We start from the raw sequence: 27,531 nt of genomic DNA on the forward strand, positions 1-27,531 counted from the left end.
CCGTGGTAATGGTTATGTGAATAGTTAGTTTAATCACATAATTACGGGCTCATGGGGCTTTGTCAGCCCTTGGGGACTCGCATCAAGGATCCCACTCAAGTGCAGTGAAACAAGAAGCTTCAGCACTCGACAGAAGTCTGCGGAGCTGCTTTTACGTGGATCCATTCATCTTGCACAAAACAGAGGCTAACGCTGGCTTTTTTCATACTCATTAGAGGTGCACTTACGAGCTAATGAGGGAAGAGGAGGGATGGCGGTCTTTGCATGGAGATGCACAGCGGTCACCCCATTTAGACTTGAAGAAGAGTGTTTTGTGTGCTTGTGTTCTGCTGCACAGTGTAGATCGTCTTCCACGGGCTGGTTAAAGCTGGTGTGTGAATGTATGTTTTTTTTTTTTTTTCCCTGTCCCAGTTTATTATGCAGAGACGCAAGTAAGCAATCCATAGGTTGTTTTCTGTGAAAAGTGTAAACATTGTGGCTCTGTGGTGCTGTCAAAACATTGCTAGTTTGTTAGTGCGGCAACATGATGTAGCTACATTAGTGCAACCAATGGCATGAGTTTGGGGGCGGGATTATCTCCATGAACAATGGCAGATGGGGGGGAAATAATAATTCAGACATTAATTGAAACCATATTCAATATGTGGAACCAGAATATAAGACTTTTTATTTATAAGTCAATGGGCAACCATCATAGAAACTGCATTGCAACACCTACCATGACATTCTAGAAAGCATCCAGAATACTCTCACTACCGCAAAGCAGTGTGCTAAAAATCATTTGGAGTGCCTTAGCAACTGCGCAGTAACACCCAAACAACATATCCTAGCAACTGCACAGTAATGCATTTTAAACGCTAAGAACACTTTAGCAAACATATTCTGTAGCAAAACCCTTGCAACCACCCATAAAGCCTTGACGACCATCCAAAATGCCCTAGCAATGGCATAGAAATGCAATGAAAACACAGCACACTGTAGAAACCACATAACAATGTCTTAGCAACCATCAAGAATACTATAGCAGATGCTTAGAAATGCACTAAACACTTTAGAAGCTGTACAGCAACACTTTAGCAACCATCCAAAATACCCTATAGCAATTGCACAGCAATGCACTTAAAACACTTTAGCAAATGCATGCTGGTACTAGCAACGTCATAGCAACGGTGTAGCAATGCAGTAAAAATACGCAGAACACTTTAGCAACAATGTCCTAGCAACCAATTAGCACTGCACTAAAAAAACTTGGAGCAACTTCACGACTGCTTAGCAATGCCCTAGCAACAATTGGATTACTCTAACAATTGCATAGAAGTGTACTAAAATTATGGATGCGCACCACGACTAGTTGACTAGTCTAAAAGTTAGAAACCCTCAGAAGACAGTCAAAAACGTGTGTATATGCAATCCATTTGAAATGTATGAATCAGAGAGTCAAACAACTCTAGACACCTTGTTATCCGAATTGTTCTTATTTTCCATCAAATGGTTAAAATTGACAACACTGACAGCAACAAAAGCAGAAGACAGGCAGAATGAAAATGCAAATTCACTCTCTGACAGTAGGTTATGCAGTGATGAAATACAACGGTTACCATGGTTACCCCTGTAAACAAAGCAGTGCTGCGCTTATAAACACTATTTAAGTGGAGATAACATGGAGAGAAAAAAACGGCAGTGAAACCTTTCTGAAGAAAGTCAATTCACTATAATTTAGAATGAAATGTATTATTTTTAAAACATAACATTAAAATTAATAATTTCGACTAGTCGACTAGTATTTCCAATGTCGAGTAGTCTCACACATCCCTAATTAAAACCACTTAAAACTGCATAGTATTGAACTGGAAACCACCCAGAACACTTAGCATAGTTCTTTTGGGTACTTTTGAGTTATTTTTGCAGTTGCACTTGGCGCTGCACTACTGACGTAGAAATTGCATCAGCTTAGAATCATTAAGCTCTCAGTGTGAGTTTTCTTGTTGTTGTCATGGTTAATTTCTGTTGTGTAGTGTTAGGATGCGCACTCTCTCTAGTGTATAAGGGGTGTCAGCAGTAAAGGTCGAATGAAATGGACTCGGCGATTACGACTCAAGTGACAGCACTTGGGTACAAACAGATTTCTCAGTCACCTTGCTTGTCAAAAAATGTGACGGCTTTAAAACCTCGCTGTGTCCTATAACCGTGAATGAATGTTGAGAAACACAATGTCAAAACCATCTCTATGCCTTTCACTCTATCCAGGCGTCCACCGACCAACAATCCTGGTGTCATTTTCTCCTTTAGCCAGGCAGAAAGTTACCGCTGTTCACCTGTAGGTTATACATCTATAGACAGCATTTACCTTTTGGAAATGCAATGAATGACAGCTAAATGTGGAATTAAAGTGTCATCATTCAGAGATGCATATCGCTTCAATGGTAATGTTTATTGCATCTGTCTCTATGACATTGACTGACATTGATTTCTCGCCCCCCTGTGTTTCTGATGTATGTAAAACCTTTTAGTTTGTTTAACTAATATCAAACAGGTACAACCGATTATTCAGACCACCAGTTGGTGCAGCTGGCTTTGTTTTTTCTTAAGGTTTTATCTAGCTCTCCATGCAGTGCTATATTCTCAGTTGCATCAGCAGTCAGGGCGAACCATTGCCCGTTCAGTGTTTAATAGCATCACACTCACAACACAGAGTTGAGGCTGAAATTGAACACTATTAAAAGTCAGAGAGGCATTGCTCAGATGTTTCAGGCCGCTGTTTGGCAGCTCACAGAATAATCTTACATGCATCTAGAGTCACAATCTAATATTTGAGGAACAAAATTAAAGTAAACCTTAAAATGGAGGGTATTTTTAACATAGTGAGATCAGAAAGCCATTATATACTGTATGTTTTCTCCAAACACATGCTACATCAATACTGAGTAGTTTAGCCTCAATTATATAAGAGCAACCCAATTTTTAGAATTGTTCATACTCTGTACACTCAACAAATACACCTTGTTTTTATTTATTTATTTATTCATTTTTTGTGCAAATTAGTTTGAAACAACAGCCCAGGCCAGTGTTGCCACCTTGTGGAAAAGAAACGACTGAAGAACAACAGACAGCCACATTGACGATCACTTGTGTGAGGGAGATTAAAAGACAAAGTAGTTTAACTGAATACAAAAACATATTTTATCGCTCATAACTTTTGGAGATAAATAGCACAAACAGTGGACAGAGATTAAACTGTGCATGTGTCAACCGCCTGTGTTCAAACATGCTATGAAATTGAGTGTACTTTGAAAGGCTGTTTGTTCGGCGCTACGCATTTATGTCAATGCTGAAGTATACTTTGGGCTTTACTAACTAATAGTACTGCTACTAACTTAAGTACATTTTCAGTAGCATGACAGTACTTAAGCTGTTTTTAAAATAAAGTAGCTTTTCCAGTAACCACTGAGAATTGGTAGAGCATTAAAAAATAACACTATTTTAAAGTCTACTCTAGTTGAGTCTACTCAAATGTACACTTCTGGGGAAGGGGGAAAATGCCATTAATAGTATTTATTGTTTTGTGCAAAGTTTCTCAGAACATTTATGCATCTGACAGATGCTTTCATCCAAAGTGACTTACATTGGATTCAAGCTATGCATTTTATCAGTTGATGCATTCCTTGGGAATCGAAACCATGACCTTGGCGTTGCTAGCACCATGCTTTTCTGTTAGAGCTACAGGTGTGCTGCAGAAACAGAACTAAAATGATTAGCATGACCGTAGCTGGTCTATTTTACATACTAATTAGCTTATATTTTGGAAAGCTTGCTGTAGTTAGTTGTATCTTCCCCAGTTTTGTTTAGAATAATGTAAGTGAATGGGAGGCTAAAATAAAATCGACACTGAGAGACAAAGAACTAAAGATGGAGGGCTGTGTGAAATGCCTGAGGGTGGGTTTGTGTATTTAGTCCCAGTGTATTTCTCCTCAAGAACTTGACTAACTGTGGTCTGCCAAATGACAACTGAGAATGACAGTCAACCGGTGTGCCAAATAATGGTCTTTCCACAGTACCATTCAGGAATGTGTCTCCATTGGCCCAAGCCGCGCATGGACTTGAAATGAAGAGACAAAATGATGTATTGATTTATCCATTTTCTTTGGGAGCATTGTGTGTGTGTGTGTGCGGGAGCATCTTAGTCTGTGTTTGATTGTGAGCGTGAGAGAGAGAAAGAGGGTGAAATTGCTTATTGAATGATGGAGATAATCCTCCACTGTAGTGTCGAGGTTGTCTGTAACGCAAATTTAGGATATGTAGAATACCCAGAGTTTCCTTGCTGCTGTTCTTAGCAATTCTGAGTGGACATTTTTCACTTTACCATAGCTGCTAGTTAGACAAGTAGGACTCCATCAACCCTGCAGCCGTTCCTCATGATTAGATAATTGCTGCTTCACTGCGATTCCTCAACTAGTCATGTGAACCTGAGACGCCCATCCAATTCATTCCCCAGGGCAGTGGTGGTTGGGTGTATGTGCGTGTTGAATGGCGGGGGAATTTGCTCTCCCTCATACCTGATTGCTTCAGACTCCCCTGACAGTAGCCCAGAGCCCCGGTGAGATGGGTGACCTTGTAGAGAGACGCAGGCAAACCACGGCTGCCTCCTGTGTTACCTTATTTAGGAAGCTTTTGACACAGCTTGCCAGAGACAAACGAGCATCCTCTGTGTCTCTGCGGCTGGGTCATATTGTGACCTACAGAGCGTTCCATGTATTCCCTATTGCAATACCTCATTGATCTGGTGGTCTTTTGGGAGGGGTTGGGGGATCCACTCACTTCAAAAAGACAAACGTCTTGTTATTCAGACTTTATTTCTCTTGATTTTATTTTATTTATTATTTTATTTTATTTTATTTTTGTCTTTCACTTCTATTTAATTCATTTAATTTTACAATTTTATATTTTATATTTTTATTTATATTTTATTTTAGTTTTCAATTAATTAAATTATTTATATTTTAGCCTTTTATTTAATGACTAGTGGCCCAAAGACTTGTAAAACTGAATGATCATATGTTGATGCATCAGTTCGTCATCCGTCTGATGTCAGAAAGTTGTGGAATGAGTCATTTTTGCAGGTTCTTTTCCATAAATGCTCTTTTTGGACTGGAAAGGAAGTTTTGAGTTCTGAAAGTTACAGAATGTTTCAAAGGGAAATGTTTTATCTGGCTTTTTATCTCCAAAGATCAAGGAACATTTGATTCCACATGTTATAACTGAATCGAAAGAATCTCTCACAACTAAAATAAGGGACCTTTGTCACAAGACAGGAACACCCCCATGGGGGCATTTAGGATGCTTTTGGTGGGCCACTGAAATAAGGGCTGTTTATTAATTGGGCTTTTGGGGTGTTGTTTGTTTGTTTAATTTGTTTAATGAGAGTGTGTTTTGTTGCATATGCAGATTCAATTAGTTCTAGACACAGAAGAATACAGACACGCACGCATTCTCACAGATATGCTTTGTTATGCAGCATATCAACAAAACAAAAAAGAAAACCATGCCACAGTACAGCGGCCACAATACCTAGTCAAGCGTTGAGCTGCTTGTATCTCTTTGAAACATGTTTTGTAGCTGTCCTCGGCTGAAATCCATTCTCTATACTCGCCACCCACAATTATTGCCTTCTCTAAGGCGTGAAACGAGCTGTCAAAACGTCATATTGTTTTCCATGTCGCTGTAAAGAAAACTTTTAAGCTGTTTTTATTGATCAGCTCAGCTGTTTTGCCCAGACGTGTTATTTGTTTATAAAGGTATGATGCCACAAAGTCAAATCATACTGAGAATCATGCTCTGATATCTGTTTATAATTTTGCATTAAAAAAAAACAATTATTTATGTTTGCTTTTTGCTTCCCATGTTGTTAAAAGTTGGCCGCCAACTCTCTATTTTGACTGACAACATTGTCTAGATTGCATTGTAAATGTATGGATGCTGAATATTAATGAATATTAAGCAAATAACAAAACATTTTAGGAAGCCTAACCAAGCTTTTGTCCACCATACGGCACTAGTGAGCATTTAATCCAGTGCGATGTGCTTTAGTTCTTCCGTTAAGTGCTTCTTAAGTGAAAAAATGGTGATTGGATAAAGTTTGCTGTGTCCTGGCAGAGATATTGATCACATTTTGATCCGAGGCTGGAAGTGAAACTCAAGATATGCTTAAAAGCAAGAATTAATTAAATTTCAAACATGTGCTCTCTCTTTGCTTTCTAGACTTTCCCTAAGTGCAAAAAAAAAATGTGCTCAGCATCTATAAGTGGCATATTAATTTCTAACTAGCAACCAAGATTTGTATTCTTTCCCTAAACATTAGGAAAATAAAAATTAGTTTCAGGCCATTTTGTATTTTTTTTTTTTCTACATTGTGAGTGATTTGCTTTCTAGACTTTCCCTAAGTGCAAAAAAAAAAATGTGCTCAGCATCTATAAGTGGCATATTAATTTCTAACTAGCAACCAAGATTTGTATTCTTTCCCTAATCATTAGGAAAATAATAATTAGTTTCAGGCCATTTTGTATTTTTTTTTTTTTCTACATTGTGATATTGAGTCCATTTCCTTTATAAAAAGTACTATGATGGTGCCAAGGTACAGAAATGGTATCAGATGGTATTACCACGGTACTTTGAAATACAAAATGAATCATTCATGATGTTTGCTGTACATGATCATGGTATCTTATTTAAAAACCATGGTACGTTTTTGTTTTTTGTTTTTGGTTGGAGTGCCTAAGTTTGATTTGGGTACCAGCAAAAGCATATATAGTATTACTAAAAGAATAGTTCATCTAAAATGAAAAAAATTGGCAGAAAATGTACTCATCCTCAGGCCATCCAAGATGTTGATGAGTTTGTTTCTTCATCAAAATAGATTTGGAGATATTTAGAGTGTCGTGTGGATTACTTGTGGCATTTTTATCAGCTATTTGGATTCTCATTCTGACGGCATCCATTCACTGCAGACGATCCATTGATGAGCAAGTGATGTAATGCTAAATTTCTCCAAATCTGTTCTGATGAAGAAGCAAACTCATCTGTATCTTACATGGCCTCAGGGTGAGTTAATTTTCACTTTTTTGAGTGAACTATTCCTTTCATTGTGTTGCGTTTCCTATATTTTCTTTATCAGACCTGCAGCCTTTCGGCTTGTCTTGTTTGATTCAGTACACACACATCTTGAAGTGTCAGCTTCAGAGTTACTGTACCTCTTGCTCAAGACTTCAACATTAATTTAACATGTTAATCTATTTAAATTCACTATATCTGGAGTAATTAATTCTATTAACACAACCTGTACTCATGCAGATAATTTCTCCCCAGGTGTCCATGGGTTACTTTAATTATAATCATAATTGCACTGATAATTACACTGATTGGCTTTGTGAAACTATCAGTGAACGTTGTGAAGCGAAATACGATATGATTAACTTACAGTCAGAGATGGGTCGCGCTATTTAAAGGCAGTCGCGCATGGGTGAATTCAGTGCCTGTCAGAACGCTGATGATTCTGTCCTAGCTCAAGTCCACTTGAGTCATTTATTTGCTGTGAGAGTGATCTATGCGTTTGCGCTGAAATACAACCTGGTGAATTACATCCAGAGATGTACGCCATGCTCCAGGGAGATCGTAATCATTTGTGCAATACTGCCGCTATGTCATGAAAACATAATATGTAAACAGAACTCACACATACATTCTTCAAGTCAATATATTGTTACGATTTTACCGTCAACCAGAAGTGACAGATTTAGATCAGAGATGAGGTAACCGCCATACTTCAGTTGATATGCGAACGTAGACTATAATAAATATTCCACCTGCATTTGTGCATAAAATTCACTCTGTTCCAAAACCTCAAGGCTGAATTCTGACTGAAGAACTTTTCATTTCTTGGCAAACTATTGTGAGTAAAGCTGGGATAAATGTAGAGCAGGGATAATTGTATCACACAGTAAATGTAATAAATGTATCAGTAATAACTTAATGCACAATGCACTCACTATGGCTATATCCACTATGTGCATGCACAATTCAATCTTCCACCTTTTTTGGAAATAATGGAGAGTATTAGCAATGATCACATGGAAACAGTTTTAAGAGAGTAAAAATGTCTTACGCAATGTTTGATTTTGCAGTTTACACTAAATCAAATCACAAATGTCCTTAGTTAACCCTCATGTGGTGTTTGGGTCCTTTTTGCTCTGAAAATTTTTTCTTTTTCCCGAAAATACTAGTTAATGTTATCGCATTGGACTGAAATTTTGTGTAAGCAATTGTTTGAGGGAGTGCCTTTTTTGCTCTGTGACCTCGTAAGTGTGAAAGGGTTCTGAACACAACACAAGGGTTAAAGATTGTTTGTGTTTGTATGAATAAAACAGCCTGTTTTAGACCATCAAAAATGTGAATTCAGTGTATGTTCTGCTGATATTGGCATATTTAGAATGCACAAAGAACAACTCAATGTCCGTTTTGTATAGGGCTAATTGTTGAAAATAAAGTGTGGATGAGGGGTAGATTTGAAAGTATACTGTTGTAGATCAATTCATTTTAAAAGTCTCCTTGGGATTTCAAATGTATTATGGTAAAAGATGTATTGTCCATATTTCTGTTTTATTAGGGATGCACAATATATTGCTATATATTAATAATATTACAGTAATAATAATAATTTATTTAAACTGCTATGAGGTTTTGTTTAAGTGAGTGAAGTGAAGTGACATGTGGTATGGTGACCCACTTTTTGCTGCGGCACCCAGGGAGCAGTTGGGGGTTCGGTGCCTTGCTCAAGGGCACCTCAGTCGTGGTATTGAAGGTGGGAGAGAGCGCTGTACATTCACTCCCCCCACCTACAATCCCTGCCGGTACGAGACTCGAACCCACAACCTTCGGGTTACAAGTCCGTCTCTCTAACCATTAGGCCACGACTTCCCCTCCTTTTATTTTAGTTGCACATTTATCAGTTATTGGCCATAACATGTATTTATCGCCTCATCCATACCTGCTGGAATTTTAATATTGGTGCAATTTTTATGTCAGGTTAAATATAATTGACATGGGTAATAACTCCTAAGATGTGTGAGACAATTTCTGAATAAGTTAGCAAAAACCTAAATTATATCTTCTATACTGTATATCTCATTTTAGAGCCTTTTTTTTTTGATGAAAACCATGAAGAACTGCCAGCTTTGCTTGGCATTTCAAATAATTTCCTCATATGCACGCAGGGGAATAAAATAACGAAGACACATTGCCCTGTGTGTCGTCTTTGATCTCATAAACCTGACAGATGCAATTCATCTACCACTTAGAGCCGTGAAGTAATTCTACCTCCATCCGACTAATATACTTTAGTCCAATTAACCCTCCTGCCTTTGCGTCCCTGCCGTCGAATAGGAATCTGTAGTTGTCCGAAGTGTCCGAATGCTGAATGGACTAAATAAATTCCAGTGCTGCCTCTCCTTCCATTCCTGCTTGAACAGGAAGAAGGTTGTGAAGCTGACGGACCTAAAAAGGTGACCAGGAACAGAGAGGTGTGTGAAGCAGGAATATGGCATAATGGAGGTCACCAACAAAGGACTGCAGAAATAGAAGCAAAAAAAAATTCTGAGAAGAAGAATGAGAAGAAGAAAACAGGATATAAAAAGCATGGTTGAGAGAGAGAGGGAGGGAGGTTTGCAGAGGGAATAACTCTTACCATTTCACTTTGGCTGCTATCAGAGGGAACAACAAATAGAACTGTCAGCCGCTAAGATTTTCCTCTTTATCTTAATGAAATACACTGAGGGTAATATGATGGTGGCGATAGAGATCTCCCAAGGCTATAGTCAGATTGGGCTTCACTCAGCTGAGAACGGTGCACTTTGATCTCCACTGTTCCATCCTCTGTCCCGTTCCTGCAGATGCGAACTGATGCATCTTTTCCATCCTGTGAAAGGTATAATAGCAGCGAGGAAATGACACCGAGCTTAGCTGCTCTCACACCTGCTCTATGACAGGCCGCTCTCACACCTGCTCTATGCGAGGATGAATCGGGCGTGTGACAGCGTAGCCACAGCTGAGACGGCGAGGATAATAAAGGCTGATTAATACAGGGCCGTCATCGCGGTGATACAGTGAAATTTGTGGGGAGTTGATTGCCCCAGCATCGCGGCTAATCGCACCGGACGCCCTTGACTCATCACAAGCAAATGTGTTTGCGCTGGAGTGTGTGTGCGCGCTTCCGGTGACAGCTGTAAAAAGGAAAAGGAGGAGGTGGCAGCATTGACGTCCAACGGCAGAAAGGGGAGAGTGAAAGTCAAAGGAGTGCAGTAATCACCTCACAACTCCAGTAACCATTAGCTCAAGTTAATGGCGAGATTTATACCGATGTTTACCCTTTTCGAGTGCACGCATCTCTGTCTGTGGGCCTCTGCTGGTAATGACTTCTGGAGTGAGCGGAGTCAAATTTGTGCTCCGAACTGACATTACACGTGGAGATGGAGGTCGGAGGAAATTGTCATTCCGCTCTTGATGCAGCCCGTCCCCACGAGACATGATGTAATTAATTGCCGGAAAAATGTTGTGTCTAAAATTGTCTCCTTGAAAGAGACGGTTGTGTCATCATGGCTCCGGCAGTAATGGATAAACGGCGGAGTGCTTACCTCTCACCAAAAGAATATACAGTCAAAATGGCAATGAATGCATTCTGTGGAAAAACTGCTGGTGAAAAGTATTGTTCGGCTTGCTCACTTTGTCACGGCATGTCTAAGACAAATGTGCAATGCTGCTGGTAATCGAATTTTCCTATGCTGGAGACCTACGTTTGTTTATTCTCAGCATAACTGCCAAGTTATTTCATGTCAAACTGAAATGCACTAACTAGATTGATGTGATGGAAACATTTTTGATGTAAGCATATTTAAAAAACGCCTCATGCTTTGTTTTTTTTATGTTTTCCACATTCTTTAAAAATGTGAGGTGCAAAGTCACACATCAAATTATAAGAAAAGAAATGAGATGACAGATAACTTTACAACAGGGCATCCAGGTGTTTAGGTTAGCAAAATGTAGAAAGGTTTGTGTGTGTGTGTGTGTGTGTGTGTGTGTGTGTGTGTGTGTGTGTGCATTCGATCTCAGAAACGCCATGCCTTGTGAAATGGGCCCAAGATCATCAACATTGGACCGTGGATGATTGGAAGGAAGTTGCCTGGTTTGATGAATCAAGATTCCTGGACGCAGATATGCCGATTACCAACAGAGGCTATGGCACCTGGATGCACTGTTAGGAGGACACAGGCCGGCGGTGGCGGTGTTATGCTGTGGGCGATGTTTTCTTGGGACACTTGAGGCCCCATTATCCCAGTAGCACAAACCCTGACAGCTGTCAGGTATCTGAACATCGTTGCGGACCAAGTGCATCCATACATGGCAACTGTGTTCCCTGCCGTTGATGGCCATTACCAACAGTGTTGGGCAGTAACTTACTAGTAACTAGTTAATAATATTACTTTTTGCAGTAACTAGTAGTGTAACTAATTACTAATAAGATTTCAGTAATAATATTACAGTTACCATCCATAAAACAGCTAGTTACTTAGTTACTTTTGATGCCTCAACCCCAACTGATTTGAAATCCAACAATCCAATAATTCATAGATTTATTTTCATAATTTTCACAACTCGCACAGGCACATGAAGTCACCAGTGCATCGGGAAAGCTTGGAATATGGAAAAGCTTACATTCAGGTGATGGAAATATTGCCATTACACTGATTTTGTCATGAGAAAAACTGATCTTAACACAGATGTGTAAGTTGTGGCATTACTTTACTCTGGCATTACATGGGTTGCCCACCCACATCCCTGTGATCCCAATATAAATTATATTACTATAATTAAAATTCTTATGAACTTATGTGATTTCCTTTGATACAATTCTTCATGAAATATAATAATTATGGGTAACAGAGAAATTATAGCTACAATTATCATCAAGCTACACATGACAATTAATACAACACTTTTACTTAAAAGTCACTATCATTCACCATTGAGTGTTTGTAAAAACTTCTGACTGAGATCCAGTGCAGATTTTGGTCAAATGATGAGGCAGAAATATACTGTTAGTAACATTTTAGAAGAATTGTATGTAAGATACACAATTACAACAACTGTGGGGCGTGAAGGAAAAGTAACTAGTAGTGTAACTAATTACTGTTCCCAGAATAAGTAATAAGTAAGAATATTACTTTTGAAAGGAGTAACTAGTAACAAGTAATAAATTACATTTATTAATTTACATTACCAACAGGATAAAGCACCATGCCACACTGCCAGAGTCATCAAGGGGTGCCGTGAGGAAGGTGGTCTTGACCTACATATTCACCTGGCATTAACCCAATCGAAAAGTGGGTGCATGCTACCTCACCACCACCCCGCAATGTACGGGAACTGGAATGGCTCATCGGTGTGTATATATATACTATTATTATAATGTCTTTAATAATCTATTCATCAATAATTCTATTCTGTTACTCAAGTTTCATATATCAAATAATGACAATGATAAAATTACATGACAGCTAATATTACAACAGGGCATCCATTTTGAGCATTTCTGAAATTTTACAACCTAGTTTCTTGTTTTTGATATCAAAATAAACACGCAAAAGGTCAGTAAGGCGGACACCAGGCAGGGCTGTGCCATTCCTAGACCAGAATAAAGCACTAGCTTCAGTGCCAAGCTGTAATCCTCTTTAATTTGTTTTCAGATGAGGCTTTGGAAACAGCAGCCCGCTCTCAGTACCGCGCACTCAGAAAAATGTGGGCAGGGACAGCTGTCTTCTCTTCCAGCGCTGTTTAATACAGGTTTTCTCACTGCTTTGCCACCTCAGACCTGCGCTCTGATGAATAATTCTTGCTGGGGTGGAAACCGTATTCTTTACCAGTCATTTTGAGAGGGCTACTGTGCAATCACACATCGTTCAGTGGTCCGCTCAGGCTTGTTATTTGCAATCAGAAGAAAGGGGGCTGCAGCCACCCGGATTATTATTATGCGTATGAACTGCCTGTCATGTAAAAAATAAATAAAAAAAATAATAATAATAAAAAATAAAATAATTAAATAACATAAAAAAATGCAGCAATTGAGTTTGAGGCTCACTTGTCTGTCCTTCATTTTATAGTTAAGGTTGAGATATAAAAAGACAGAAAGATTAAAAAGCCCCCTTCGGTTTTGCTTCCGACACTGTTGTGCTAGATTTGTATCCATGAATGCTGGCTCTCCATACAATGTTATTTTAATATTGCTTTTGTTCCCCAAATGTTCGAGCGAAGGCATAATTCTTTTGAAATGATGAAGCACATCTTGAGAGACAGAGGGGGTTTAAAATGCACTGAAACAAAGCATGCAGGCAGAAGGTTGGCAATGCAGGCAGGGCGGCTTGCAGTCTTTTAATCCGTGGCACTGCACTGATAAATCGCCACGCGTGTTTCATTTTTATCCTTCTCACCAGTTGTCTGGCCCCTGAGTAATGAGCAGCCCTGGGTCTTCTCTCAGACCCTTAGATATAATGTCCAAACAGGCGATTAGTGAGTCGCCTGGGCTGTGAATTGAGTGGAAAAAGTGCTGCTCGAGGTGCCAGGTGAATGTTTAGGGAGCCGCTCTCCTGCAGATCCCAGGCACAGCTACACAGCAATGGGGGAAAGTGGTATATGAGCAAGGGGGCAAGGACATGGATGCTCAGTCCATGGGCCAGAATGCTTCAGCACACAAGGACGCTGTGCCCTTTGCTAAGTAGGGAGTGACACTGAGAATTCCTGTGAATTCCTGTGCATTTTATACAGACTTCCAAGCTCTCAAACAATGGGAAACAGATTAGCTGTTGTTAGGCAGCTGAACTTAGCCTGACCCAGGTCAGTGGCTGGCACACGCACATCTTTTCAACATTGATGAAACTTGTTAAAAGTTAAAACAGGTCAGTGATGCCGATTATTTAATTCTGATGTTGTTTAAGCTGTTGTTTCTCTGAGAAAAGCTTCTCTGAAGAGATGGAGAAAATGTGTCATGCATAACTAAAGTACTTACTGTCTTTCCAATTTAGTTACTATTTGTCTGATTTAACTGAAAAACACTGAGATGCTAAAAGTGCCGTAGACTGGAATACACAAGTTTGAGTTTAATGGGTTTGATGAATCCTTATCCTCACCAAGGCTGCATTTATTTAATCAAAAAATTTTTTTTAAATCTATTCTTATAGTATTTTCTGCAGCCATTGCTCTAGGCTTTAGTAGCACATGATCCTTCAGAAATCATTCTGATATGCTGATTTGTTGCTCAAAACAATTCTTAGTATTATACATGTTGAAAACAGTTGTTTTGCTTAAAGGTGCAGTAGGAGATCTTGGAAAATGCTAACTTTAGCCTGATAGCACTGAAAGCTCTCCCAGTTTACCGGAGACCTACTTTAATGTGTTTTGGGAGGAGAGGATGAATTTGCATGTTGTAAATGCCACAGCTGGGATTCAGCGCGAACTAACATGGCGGCGCCCATCACCCGGTATAGATCAACTAACACGGTCGATATAAAAGTGTTTAAACTACCAAATAGATTTACTTGCACATATTTCAGAATCGGAATATCAGATATTTCATAATATAGTGAGCATGTTTGTGAATATTTTGAATAAAACAGGAAAAACTAAATAAAAGCGATCCATGTGTCATACAGATCTATTGTGGCTGTGTTGTGTCACATGACAAGCATGACGCATCGCCATGGAAACAATAAGGTGATACATTCTAAAATAACGGTCGCCTAAAAAAAAACTCATGCTGGAGGCTCAGCTAGAATATTTTAAACTCACATGCGAAAGGGTTAATAGTTGTTTTGCAGTTGTTTGTGGCCTAATGGTTAGAGAGTCGGACTTGTAACCCAATGGTCACAGGTTCGAGTCTCGGTACCGGTAAGGATTGTAGGTGGGGGGAGTGAATGACCAGCGCTCTCTTCTACCTTCAATACCACAACTGAGGTGAGACCCTTGAGCATTGCTCCGGGAGTGTGTTCACAGTGTATGTGTGTGTGTGTGTGTGTGTGTGTGTGTGTGTTCACTACTCACTGCTTAACCCAATGCAGGTTCGAGTCTCGGTACCGGTAAGGATTGTAGGTGGGGGGAGTGAATGACCAGCGCTCTCTTCTACCTTCAATACCACAACTGAGGTGAGACCCTTGAGCATTGCTCCGGGAGTGTGTTCACAGTGTATGTGTGTGTGTGTGTGTGTGTGTTCACTACTCACTGCTGAGTGTGTGCACTTGGATGGTGGGTAGGAATTGGAATGCAGGGTACAAACTTAGAGTATGACACCATACTTGGCTTCACGTCACTTTGACTTTCATTACAAATGTGCAACTGTGGGGACATGACTAGGTTTTTGGTGCCAATGTTTCATCTTCAGACATTATTCGCATTTGCCAGTTTTTTGCCCACAGTTTTTCTGTTCCAATATGTATGACAAATGTAGTTTTTTATCACATGTCAAATTGTCTTGAGAAAAAACCTTTAAACGTAGCCATGGTTAAAACTAGACCACAGAAGGGACTTATCCTTCAGCCTGTCCATATTCCCTGTCATTTAACAGATCGATGGAAGCAGCACAGTCAGTAATCTTTTCCTGTGTGTGTGGGTGTAGACAGCAGATTATATGCTCTAGTGTTTGGTTACGTCAGTGTCCTGCCTCCCCGTATAAGTCACTGAACAAGCCAGCAACAGCAGTGGAAGAGCACTGTTGTTTTCTGTTTTTCAGATGTATTGTGCTGTTCTGATTTTAACATAATGAGTGAACTTGACAGTACCTTAACAGACTGTTTCCTGTTAGGAAGAAGCTTTTTTATTGTATTTTTGAGCTTCGCCATTTGGTAGAGACCAAGCAAAGACAGAAAATTATGAGGCATTTGAACCTATTTTTCCTTTAAGAGCACCAAAACTCAACATGTCTGTTAAATGTGCAGCATCAGTAGGCCACAGCTTTTATATTAGGAAACTTGTTAGCTACTGTACTGACAGTCTGCTGAATAGGATTGAGTCACCACATTAATTTGAACATGCATTTCCCACATGAGCACTATGGCTCTTTGTGTGTAGAATTTGTGCTTACTGCTAGGCTATGGCTCCAATATGAATAATGTATATGTGACTGAAGTGAATCAGTACAGATCTCTAGTTTGATTCAAACCTGCGTAACCCATGGGTATGGGTATAAAATATGGGTTATGCAGGTTTGAATCAAACTAGAGATCTGTACTGATTCACTTCAGTCACATATACATTATTCATATTGGAGCAATGGCTCACAATATCTGTGGCGTTTGACTAACCACTAAACCCAACCCAGGCTCATTGGAAAAACATGCCTGTGGTGACATTTCTGCAAAATTATATTATGTTGCTTCTTGCACGTTAAAACTAAAAAACGCAGTTTTATCCAAAGCAGGTGAACATGTATCTATACATACTGCAGTGGCGCTAAAAGGCTGATGCTTTATTGAGTTTGAAAATAACGTACCACCTACACTAAACCCTACCCTTAACCTAATCAATAATGTTAACAAAAGCAAATGTGAGAAATTTTATCCTGCTTTAGCATTTTTGCTTGCTTCTACAAATCTTTAAGAACCTATATTGTGACTCGTGTTTCACAGGGCTTGGCACCCAAACACGGCATCGCAAGTGCAAGGCTGTTTCAGGTGAGCTACTGAGCAGGTTTACTTTGTCAGAAAAGCCATACATAGATATGGAGCTGATTATGTGATGCAAATGTCAAAATATTAGTTATTAGTAATGTCAATATTAGTAATATTAGGTATTAGAGATCATGTACTCTGGTAAAAGTGTTTTATGGTTATAACATAACATTGTGCAAGGAATAAGGAATTGCCCCCCCAAAAAAGAAATATTAACTAACATAAATATTAACTGATTATCTGCCCTTTATTTATAATTTGTGTGAAAAGAAATAACTGTTGTTGGTGTTTTACTACCACTAGTGTTCATTTCAGCTGGAAACTACAGTGAATGTAGGTATGCTTTTTAAGGTAGAGGCATGTTTTAAATCTAGGTTGGCTAAGCTTTGGCTGTGATATAAAAAAAGCTTGTTAAAGCTACTGTACACATCGACTTTTTGAAACACTTCTCTCTTGAATGGGATCAGAGCATGGTTCCAGTAGTGTTTGCGGAAGCTAGGCTACTAAAAGAGTTTGAGTCTTCCCTCAGTAGCAAATATTACACACACAGCGTTGATATTGAGCTCTGTCAAGCAATCATTACACTATTTGATTTATTTTTATCATTAACTGACACAGTTACTGATCGTGTGAGGGGGGTTTACATGCCTGGAGTGCCACTTCACTCATCTGACTTTCTGTCTTTGTACTGTTATGAGGGGGACATTTCATTTTGAGGGTTGCTTGACAGAGACAAGAGTTTGTGGATAGAGAGACGACAATGCAAATGACCACTCACTGGAGAGGCTCGCTCCGTAAGGCCAAGAACAAAGAAGCACGTGTTTGACTTTGATAGATGGACTGTACTATTTATGCTCTCGCATTCACTGGGAACTCTCTCCAGATTGACAATGCAGCAGCCACTTCTCCATTCTATCCTTGCCTCCTTCCGTATTGGACCGGTCACTGTTGCTCATTTTACCTGCAGCGATGCAGGGGTCTCCTGATTGAACATACAAACCATGATTGATCTCAGAGGTTAGTCAAACAACTGCCTCGTTCTACTACAAGGACCTTCCATTAGCTGGCAGCAAAGGTTGTGTTTACCTTATTAAAACAGATTGAAATATCTATTTGCTAGCCACTGTGCTATTTAATCTTTATTAGGGTTTCTTTCGAGAACTGTTGGATATCCTTCTTGGTTTGACTAAAAAAAATGAATAAGGAAAAAAATTGTGTAATATAGTTTTGAGTCACTACTATTCCAGTACATTTGAGAGTACGTAGTTCCCCAGCGGTTTCCCAGTAACCAGATACCTTTTCCAACAAGTGGCGATTTAGCATTACTAAACTCTACATTGGTGTCTTCAATGACACCTTTTTTTGCGCATTACAACAGAGCAAGCAAATAATAATCAGACATTTTCTTCTAAACTTGGACTATCAGATTTATTCTAGTGAATCAGTTTGCATGACTAAAAAATGGGGACACCTAAAAATCATATGATTTTTGAAGTTTCTGTCCTTTTGACCAAAGTACACTACAGAACTAAAATTAAAAATCAAAATAAAATAATACTAAATTTTTTGTGTATGTTTGTATGTGTAGGGATTTCTATCATATACGGACACTACTATTATGCCCCTATCAGCCATCATGAGGTTTGCTAATCGCCCCCAGCACATAAAGACTAATCCAATCAAGAGATAACACTGAGCTCTTTTGGTATCAGGACTACAACTGAAAGTGTGCAAATGTGTGCGTTTCTCTTATTGCTATGCACTGGCATCCGAAAACAAGGCTCAATTTTCATGAATACAGGCATGAATGTGTGCTAATGAATACAGATGATCCATCAAAGTTGATGTTGAGGAGCCTGTATCATCACAATCCACAGGGAAATTGGAGTGGATTTTGCTTCATTTCCATCGATTATGTGATCATAATTGCATAACCTAAAGCAATTTGCACTGTGTAGGCTGCATGCATGATGCACATGCAAATGTCATCTCCTCTCACAGATGGGTTCTCTAAAAATGTCTTTATGTCTGTTTTTGATGGAATGCAGAAATGTCATAAACGCATTTTACAATTGCCTACTTGCCATGGTAAGGGAACATTTCTGGAGCTATTGACCTGAGCCTGGAGATTTTTATTTAATGGAAGTGCAATTATTGTAAGAATTAGCAGATCTGGAGTTGGTTTGACTTTTATATGTCATAAAAAATATCTGGAAATCAAGTACACTACTCTATATCTCCATCCATCCATCCATCCATCGTGTACTTGTTTTCCAGATATTTTATATGATTAATTGCATTAAACTTCTAGATGGCTGAGTTTAATAAACTAATTTGAAGCATTTATTAGCATTAATTAACTGACATTTTTGCATTTTTACCTTTTTATTTGATTTGCACTTATTCAGTTTACTTCTAACTGAAACTTTCTAGTACATTTTGATTGTCTTTAAGGCATATATTTCTGTTTTGACGGGCAGTATGTGTGTGTTGCCTGAACCGAAAATTGTAGGTCATGCAGAAATCCATCCGCAAGATAAATCCTTTGCAAATATAGCCTAATACAGCTGTTTAATTCCCTAAAGTCCTGGTTTTAACTAAGCTGTAGGACTCATGACCACTGATGAGAGCTCAAGGCCACATTCAAGTTAGGTTATCTTGTTAACTTCTGTTGCCAGTGATTGTTGTGCCTACAGGCTTTCAATTTCAAAGAATTTTCGCCATCCTTTAATGAAATTGTAGGCTGAATTCTGAACAAATCAAATGAGAAACTGTCCTTGTGTCGAGTGGTTTGTGAACAGTTCATGTGCCATAATAAATGTGAGGGCATTACTGTTTGCATGTCAGTTGAGCGCTATAACTTTAAATTAACAGCGTACAAACATGCTGACTCCCCCCTTTTAGGACCTTGGCAGAGCTCAGCATATTTAGGTCCAACTTGCATTTTGCAAAGAATAAAAAAAAGACAATCTGGAACGCAGAAGCAGAACTGTTGTCTCGGTCTTACTGCATGTTTGCAATAAGCTGTTTATCTGACTGGGAATACAGACTCCGAATGCTGCCCGTCTGTGACTTATGCCAAAAACAGAAAGACTAATTGATTTAGGGGTTAAATAAGGGAGATGGAGAGGACAAGGGAAATAAATAAGACCACATATGACAGACCACATTGAGTCTAGAAGACCAAGATTGTTTAACTTTAAATATTTGTCATTAGAGCTGGGTTTTTACATTTGTCTGAAAGCCAAATCTGGAAAACATTCTATATTCTTATTCTTGTCAAAATTAAGTTCATGGTCATTTTCACTTTGAAAATCGTGGTTTGTTTGAGAATGTGCAGACATTTACAGTAACATAACATTTAATGGTTGTATTATATAGAGGAGAGAGTAGTACGGCAAGATTTTAACTGAAAAGTCGTACTTATGACAAGAGAATCTTTCAAAAAAGGTCAGGCAAATTGTCACATTTTTAGTAGCGCAGGTTGTTGCATGTGTTATTGTGTTGTGATTTTTTTAATGCATCTAATTAATTCTTAAAAAATAAAAAATCTGTTGGCCAAAACAACGGTTTAATAATTTTGTGCACTATTGGAGTCTGTTGTCATGAAAACGTTCAATTGTCCTGGTCTGTCTTGTGTGATAAACTACAAATAATACATTTGCATTTGCACAACAACAAACACAACTTAAGTCCCATCTAACATGGTTGACCTTCCATAATATGGAGTTTTTGGGGGTTGTGAATGCTGTGTCAGTAATTCATGACAGATTTTTAATACTTTCGTCTATTTTGAGATGGTTGAGGGGTGAGGGAGAATAAGGTCAGCTTATTTTACGCTAGATATTGCATGTGGCAAAGTTTTATGAATGCCTATTGGTTGCATAACGCTTGTTCATAAAAGCTTTTTGTTTAGTTAGTTGGCAAAAAATGCTCTGACAATTCATGCAAAGCCTCATGGGACAATGTTGTGCATTAGTCTCATCAGATCAGCTTTTTTTCTGAGTTCTTTAAGGCACCAGAACATACATTCCATTTGAAAACTTGAGGTCTGTAAGATTATTTATTTATTTATTTATTTTTAATGTTTTTGAAAGAAGTCACTTATGCTCACCAAGGCTGTATTTATTTTGTCAGAAATACGGTAAATATTATTGGATTTTTGTTTTCTGTTTTAATATATTAGAAAATGTATTTTAGTGATGGTAAAGCTGAATTTTCAGCAGCCATTACTCCAGTCTTCAGTGTCAATGATCTTTCAAAAATCATTCTAATAATATTTCATACCAATTTTGAAAACAGTTGTGCTGCTTAATATTTTTGTGAAAATCGTGATACGTTTAATTTCAGTCATTTTTGAATAGAAAGTTCAAAAGAACAATTTTTATTTGAAATAGAAATATTTTGTAACCTTATAAATGTTTTACTGTCACTTTGCTGGCAATTTAATGTGTTCTTGCTGAATAAAAGTTTTTTTTTTTTTCAAGAAAACTTTTAAACGGTTTAGTATTATGTTGTAGTGTGTGTGTGTGTGTGTGTGTGTGTGTGTGTGTTAGAACTAGAGAATAAAAGTTATTTGTGGAACTTTCTATCACTATCAAGCTCTAAAGCTTTAAGAGTATTTCTAATGACTTTAAAGCTTCATGGTAGAATATGAGGTCTGCAAATCATTAGTATCCGTATAAACCTCATCCCAACCAGCTGCGGCAGGTTCTTTGGTACCAGGGCATCTGGTGAGAGATAATGTCGACAGCCTACAGCAATTAAAACCCTTGAGTCTAGAAGCAGCTGATAGGGGCTCCTGATTGCTGTCTATTCTGTTGTGCATGAGGAGGAGGTAGATTAGAGATGTGTCATGCATCCCTAAGCCTAACACTCTCTGTGCTTGAGTGTGTCATTAAACAGTAAATCATTCTGATTGAACATACATCATCTTATAGCAACTTCATGACAAACCCAGTCCCAGCTCCAGGAGGCAGCTCATATTTTTAAGCGGCATAAATCAGCTGCCATCCACATTCAGCATTCACAAATCCGCTTGTAATGCTAGTAGTTCCCACTCTCTTCAGCCTAAACCCTTGAATATTAAAGCCTATTCAACACATGAGGCACGGGCTCCTGGCTTCATCAGCCATTAAGGTGCTATTAATGATTGGTTTACCGCTTTGCCTGAGATTGTCTTAAAAGGAATGTTTCGGGTTCAAAACGAGCTCTATTGACAGTTTTGTGGCATAATGTTGATTATTACACAAAATAATGTTGACATCTATCCTTTTTTTTCTTTTCTTTTTTCTTGCGGTGAGATTATTATTGTTATTATTAGTATTATTATTATTATTATTATTATATATGAATATGTAAATGTGAGTTTTCCCAATGTTATTTATTGTTATATTGTATTTTCCATTTTTGTTATATATTTTATTTTATTGTTAATTAATGAATACATTTTTTGATTGACTAAAATTATGTTCTATGATAATCAACATTATGCCACAATAGAGTGGAATTGTGGAATTGTCTTGGACACAATATCAAATTTAGAAGAGTCGGCATCACAATATTTATATAAAAAACATGATTTTTATCAAACGTTTGTTAATTATGGCAAAGAAACTGTTATTCTCTGTGCCTGAATGATGCTTGGCATGATTGCATTGATTGCACATTTTTGTTCTGGGTCTCTAATTGGCTGTTAAACAGAACTGCTTCAGAAATCTGAAGTGCAGTAATAAATGTAGATTGTGTGGGCATCTAAAATCTGATGTGTTTAAAAAAAATAAATATTTTACTTATAGTGTTACATAAGGAACATGTCACTACAAACAACCTATATTAATGCACCACATGCAATCAGCATGACAAGGAAATAAAAGCTGAAATACTTTAACAAACATGGTTAACCTGCTAGGAACTAATTAATGTCAATCACTGATATGATTAATTGGTTTTTATTAGTAATAACATTATACAAATAACAATTTCCCAGGTGCACGTTCATTTCTAATCTTGAATTTTAATGGTTACATTTATACAGTATAAGTGCTAAAAATCACTGCAATGGTGGTTATCTTTATTACCAATCTTGATTTAAGGACTTTTTATTTATTAGGCGACTATGATCACTTCATTAAGTTGGAAAGGATTTTGCATAATTGCTGGTCTCTTGAATCATTGTACTGTTACCTAATAAGGGAAAAAGACCAATTGTCTCTGCAAACTTACTCTTTAGGTAATTAAGATCTCATTTGCCTGTTGTTTCCTCATACTGCTGAAAGGTGTGTGTTTATGAAGTTGGAGTTTTCTTTTTAAACTCTTCCCTCCAGTTGCCAAAATGGCAACAGAACAAGAGGCAATCAAGAAATATTTACAGTATCAGCTGCTGCTCTTCTGAAGGGTTTTAATTGCCTAGTGAGACAAATTATCTCCTATTCTTGAATTAGGTGTGGAAGCTGAAGAGGAACACTCAGTGTTAAAATGGCCCAATCTACGTTTTAATAGATTTAGCCATTGAACATGCAGATCGTTTTATTTGCTTTTTTTAAATTGCTTTCAATGAAGGCATGATCCATGATTGTGGAACAGTTGCCCTCAATGTCTAAACTTTACTTTTCAGGGGAATTATAATATATAATTTTTTATTATTATTATTATTATTATTATTATTATTATTATATTTGTTTGTTTGTTTGTTTGTATGTTATGAAATTAGATATTTTAATACATTTATATGAAGTTACATTTGATAATATATTGTTATATAATTCATGTACTACCGGCCACAAAAATACAATAAAACTTTAATTTTACAATTTAATAGAACTGATATTATTATCAATGTTGGTAGTCTACCATAATTTCCACAAAATATTAAGCAACACAACTTTTTTCAGGGTTGATATTAATAAGAAATGTTACTTGAGCACCAAACCAGCATATTAGAATGATTTCTGAAGGATCATGTGACACTGAAGACTGGAGTAAAGCTGCTGAAAATTCAGCCTCACCATCACAGAAACAAATTACATTTACAAACTGAAAATACTTATTTTAAATTATAATAATATTCTAATTTTACTTTATTTTTGATTAAATAAATGCAGCATTGGTTCCAAATTATTAAAAAATGTAATGATTCCAAACTTTTGACTGTGTATATATACAGAGAGAGAGAGATAGTTGGATATTGTTAACATTTAAATTAACATTTAACATGATTAAATTCTACTTACTTACTGATGACTTTGGTCTCTCTTTCTTATCTTCCTCTGTCTCACAACAGTTTCTTGGCTCAACACAACACTGTTTCCTGAATTAGATTTAAAATGCACGCTCGATGGAGCACCTGCTTCTAAAATACATTGAGGAACAAGGAGCATCTCTAAATCTCCTCTAGAACAACATGTCTAAACTTTAAGGGCCATGTGGCCTTGGTGCTTAATGTGTCTCAAGGCTTTGTTCCAGAGATGCTTTCTCAGCATAAACACACACATTTCATCTATCCCCCCAAAGGAACAACAGGGCTGCTTTGTTCCACCCTATTTTCTCCTGCGAGGTACCATGAAAGTGCTTAAAAATGTCTGTGACACCACAAATCAGTGAGCTGTTTATCCCACTTATGATAAAGCAGAGAGGAACGCTTGTAGACAACAAAGTTGGCCATTCCTCTCTTCCTGGAGACATTTGCTTCACTATTGATGCCTGGGAAAGCCATTACCATTAATCACACCAAAGAATTACACGGTGCGCAGTCCAGCCCGGTCCATCTCGCAGTTGTGTTTAGATTTCTTGTTGTGCCTTTGGCAGATTACTGTTATTAATGGCAGAAAGGCCGCTTTGCAAACTCTCATTAGATGTTATTTTAATGGTGAGACTGATGGATTAAGATGTGGCAGAGGCCATGCTTGCTTCTACAACCAGTTAATATGAGCCAATTACTGCGACGTGCTCGCCGGCCTGAACATTTTTTTATTTTTTCAATGATAGTCAACTCAGTTCCGGTTCATTTCAGATGATTTTAGCACTTGTACACTCAGCATTTTGCTACGTAGCCCATGCTATACTTAGCCGCCGCTTCAGATCCCAACTGCTTCCTGAGGCAATCCATGAGCAGTGCTGTTTTTTTTATTTTATTCATCGGTTACTTGGTAGTTGGTGATGTGTTTTTTATGAGATGTTGCAGCAGCTTCATGTCAGCCCTGCGCTCCATCTCTTCAGATATTTAAGGCGCCGTTTTAACAGTGACATACCAGGCGGCACAGGAACTGCATTAATAAATGTTAGGAGCACAGTGGAGATGTCTCACTGACATTTATCTGTAATATCCGGCCTGGCAGAGTCTCCGATACATGTGGTGGTTGAAGGTGAGGAGCAGATGGAGAGTATGCAGGCTATAAGCAGGTATGTTTGTCTTCCTCTGGGCAAAGGCTTATGCCACAGGGTAGATCAATACAATCCTGCAACGAGCCAGAGTAACAGAATATGCTGTAAACCTGTTCAGTGGATTTAAGCTCGGTTAAAGCTCAACTCAACACATGAGCGGGCATAGAACTCCAGCGGTATTAGATATGTTCAGCCTTCAAAGCTTCAGTTATTCTAAACATTTATGATGGCTTCCTGTAGCCTCAGACTGGATGCTTACTGACCACCTTGTTGCATACAAAACTTCTTGGTTACGTATGTAACCCTCGTTCCCTGAAGGAGGGAACGGAGATGTCACGTCAGATGACCGACGAATTGGGATCTCGCTTAGAGAGACCAATCCACTTTGAGTGTGCTTGCATGCTTGCATGAGGCGTGCTCGACCGAATCCAACTCCATACCGAGAAAAGAGATCCTCTGCGCCAAGGAGAGCTTGCTCTTTTCCCAGTTGACCCCGAAGGCCCAACCGGCTGAGGTGCGAAAGCACCAAGTCCCTGTGTGCACACAGAGCTAGTATGAGCCAGTCGTCGAGGTAGTTGAGAATGCGAACGCCCTGTTCTCTCAGGGGAACAAGGAGCCTCTGAAACTGTTTCAGTGGGACCGCCGTCCTGCAACAGATTGCTCTTTTCCCAGTTGACCCGAAGGCCCAACCGGCTGAGGTGCGAAAGCACCAAGTCCCTGTGTGCACACAACTGATCCTGAGACTGAGCTAGTATGAGACAGTCATCGAGGTAGTTGAGAATGTGAACGCCCTGTTCTCTCAGGGGAACAAGGGCTGCCTCCGTAACTTACGTGAAGACATGGGGCGACAGGGACAGCCCAGAAGGCAGGACCTCATGATGATAGGGCAGGCCCTCATACTGATATGCTCATCCTTCGAACGCAAAATGCAGCAATGGTCTGTGGTGCGGAAGGATCGACACATGAAAGTACACGTCCTTCAGGTCGATCGCTGCAAACCAATCTCGGGGATGGATGCACCCGAAGATGTGTTCCTGCATCAACATCTTGAACGGTAACCAGTGAAGGGCCCAGTTCAAGACACGCAGGGGTTGTGGTTCGGAGCTCTTTTAGAACTTCCGGATTGTGACGACCCTCGTGCAGGTCCCTCAGTGCTTTAGCCTGAAGAACCTGCAGTAACGAAGAGAGAGGGATGAATGTGGTCCGGTGTTAGTCCGTCCGCGACTCTCCATGCCCTCTTGGGACCCAGAGACAGAGAAAACCGCTCTCCTGTCGAGATTTTTGGAAACCAGATTCTCCACCCGGCCCTCTTCCGGGGGAGGGAAAGGTGCATTCACCATCCCCCGAGAGCAGCTTCCTTGCGGATGCGGTGCGGGAGCGGGGGCGGACGCAGGGGGCCGCCCTCGGCGACGAGCAGGCTGGGGCGCTGCGGCCGGCAGACGGGTGGAGGCAACAGCTGCCCGCCGGGGCAGAACGTCGGATCGCCTCAGTCTGCTCCTGTGCAGCTGAGAACTGCTGGGCCATGTTCTCGACTGTGTCGCCGAAACGGCCGGTCTGGGACACAGGGACCTTGAGGAACCAAACTTTGTCGGCGTCCCTCAAGTTGACCAGACACAACCAAAGGTGACGCTCCTGGACCAGAAGTGTGGACATCGCACGACCCAGAGAACTCGCGGTGACCTTTGTCGCTTGGAGCGCGAGATCAGTTGCGGTTCGGAGCTCTTTTAGAACTTCCGGATCGTGACCACCCTCGTGCAGGTCCCTCAGTGCTTTAGCCTGAAGAACCTGCAGTAACGCCGTAGCGTGTAAGGCGGAGGCAGCTTCTCCACAGGCCGTATAAGCATCGCCGGACAGACCAGACGAGTACCTACAGACCCGGGAGGGTCGGCGTCCCTCATGTCGACCAGACACAACCAGAGGTGACGCTCCTGGACCACAAGTGTGGACATCGCACGACCCAGAGAACTCGCGGTGACCTTCGTCGCTCAGAGCACGAGATCGGTTGTGGTTCGGAGCTCTTTTAGAACTTCCGGATTGTGACGACCCTCGTGCAGGTCCCTCAGTGCTTTAGCCTGAAGAACCTGCAGTAACGCCGTAGCGTGTAAGGCGGAGGCAGCTTCTCCACAGGCCGTATAAGCACGTCATAAGCACAGTGACAGTAATTTCTTAATACATGCAAGGAGTGCAAAATCAGCATACAAACTCGATCAGTAATTTTTTTTACATATTAATTTATGTCTGCTACGGTTTATTTGTGTTCGCAAAGCTTCTCTGAACAGTGTTCATTAGGGCTTTTAGTCCAAAAGTGTGCACATTTGAAAAAATCTTGATATATTTACAAGTATTGATCTTTAATTTATTGAGATATGTTTCAATATTTATATATATATAT

The 27,531-nt window shown here is 39.3% G+C and overlaps 1 protein-coding gene and 1 long non-coding RNA gene across 3 annotated transcripts in view; both read left to right on the plus strand.

The window, feature by feature from the left end:
* LOC107749417 (uncharacterized) overlaps positions 1-12,829 on the plus strand; it is a 58,214-nt gene extending 45,385 nt beyond the window's left edge. The window contains exons 2-3 of the long non-coding RNA XR_001641029.1: positions 12,329-12,484; positions 12,789-12,829. This is a non-coding gene — a long non-coding RNA (uncharacterized LOC107749417). The remainder of the gene's footprint in view (positions 1-12,328; positions 12,485-12,788) is intronic.
* LOC107749415 (immunoglobulin superfamily member 21-like) overlaps positions 1-27,531 on the plus strand; it is a 244,427-nt gene that overhangs the window by 57,496 nt on the left and 159,400 nt on the right. The window lies entirely within an intron of this gene.

The sequence above is a fragment of the Sinocyclocheilus rhinocerous genome, unplaced genomic scaffold (genome assembly GCF_001515625.1).
Source record: "Sinocyclocheilus rhinocerous isolate Xijiao unplaced genomic scaffold, SAMN03320098_v1.1 scaffold889, whole genome shotgun sequence".
Classification (NCBI taxonomy): Eukaryota; Metazoa; Chordata; class Actinopteri; order Cypriniformes; family Cyprinidae; genus Sinocyclocheilus; species Sinocyclocheilus rhinocerous.